Below are 1,487 nucleotides of genomic sequence, written 5' to 3' on the forward strand. Positions count from 1 at the left end.
CTATTCACAAGGTTTTTAGTAACTAAACATTCAGAGGTTGTCTTCCTCTCCTTCTTCCTAATCTGTCTCACTCTGGAAGCTCAGTTGAAACCTATACACTATGGGTGATGCTTGTTGCTTTTGTTAGTGCCATCCAGCCATTTTCAAATCATAGCAACCCTATACATGGGGTTTTGGGGGGCAGCTGGTATGTTTGAAGCACCAACTTTGTACTTACCAGTCCAGTGCTTATCCTCTGACCCTACTAGTGTTAAAATAACTGGTGGCATCCTGTGATGTTTTCAGCATCACAGCAACACACAAGCCACTATAACATGACAAACTGACAGACGAGTGGTGGGTTCTTCTGGCAGTCCATGGTATATTCAATATATTTAACCAACATGGAATATATTTATATGAAAAGCATATTCATTCATTATTTGAAATTCAAATGTAACTGAGTGTCATATATATTTCTTTTCTAAATCTGGTAACTCTATGATGTCTGCCTGAAACTACAAGTAGTCATGTTGTCCAACTTTGAGAACACTCTTTCCTGAGAAAGAAGCTTTTAGAGGAAACAGCAGGAAAAAGAGAAAAGACTGGTTACTGGTAATATTTGCCAATTGCTTGGATGTAGCTATGCCTAAAGACTTCCTTCACCACTGGGACTTCCCAGTAACCTAGGTTAAGACATTCCTCTTCTTTTCATCCTTGAATATCTATTTTCAAATTGGATGTTTGTCATTTGTAAATGGAAGAGTCATGGTGCTTGCAAAGTGCTTTCCAGTCAGCATCAATTCTTATCTTCGTAAATACCTAAAGAAAGTTCTCAGTCCACCCTCTCCCTTCTAGTTTTCCTATTATTTCCCGCAAAGGTCCCAATTTCATTTTGATGTTACTGTTGGTGTTCAAGCCAGAAAGGTCCATGTTAGTCATCAGCCACTATTGGCACCATCAAGTCCTATCAAGGAGCAGAGCAGAGTACCTTCAAGACAAAGAAATCTCTGACTTGCTGATATTGATCACCTATGTGAGCATAAATTTAATATGTCAAATTATGATAAAAGGTTAGTTCCAAAGGAAAGTAAGGAATAAAAGAGACCAAAAAAAAAAAAAAAAAGTGAAGAAGTAAAAGAACTCTATCCTATTACAGCAGAAACAAAATAGTTCTCCAAAGAAACTACCCCATTGAGAGGTCCGGATATTGCATGTTTGTTTTTTTAAGCTTTTTTGTGTGATTTGAGTGAAATTTTTACACAGAAAATCAGTTTTCCATTCAGTTATTTATTCACCTTTTATTTTATGTCATTGATTGCAATACCCACAATGTAATAACACTCTTCCTACTTCGTTCCTATGTTTTCCATTTCCATTTGTCCTTCTTTCCTAGTCCATGCATCTTTCGGAGATTTTTGTTGCTGTTAAGTGCCTTCAAGTCAGTTCTGACTCATAGCTAACCCTGTATAGGGTTTCTAGGAGCAGCTGGTGAATTTTAAACAACT

This window comes from Chrysochloris asiatica, unplaced genomic scaffold (assembly GCF_000296735.1).
Source record: "Chrysochloris asiatica unplaced genomic scaffold, ChrAsi1.0 scaffold00076, whole genome shotgun sequence".
Classification (NCBI taxonomy): Eukaryota; Metazoa; Chordata; class Mammalia; order Afrosoricida; family Chrysochloridae; genus Chrysochloris; species Chrysochloris asiatica.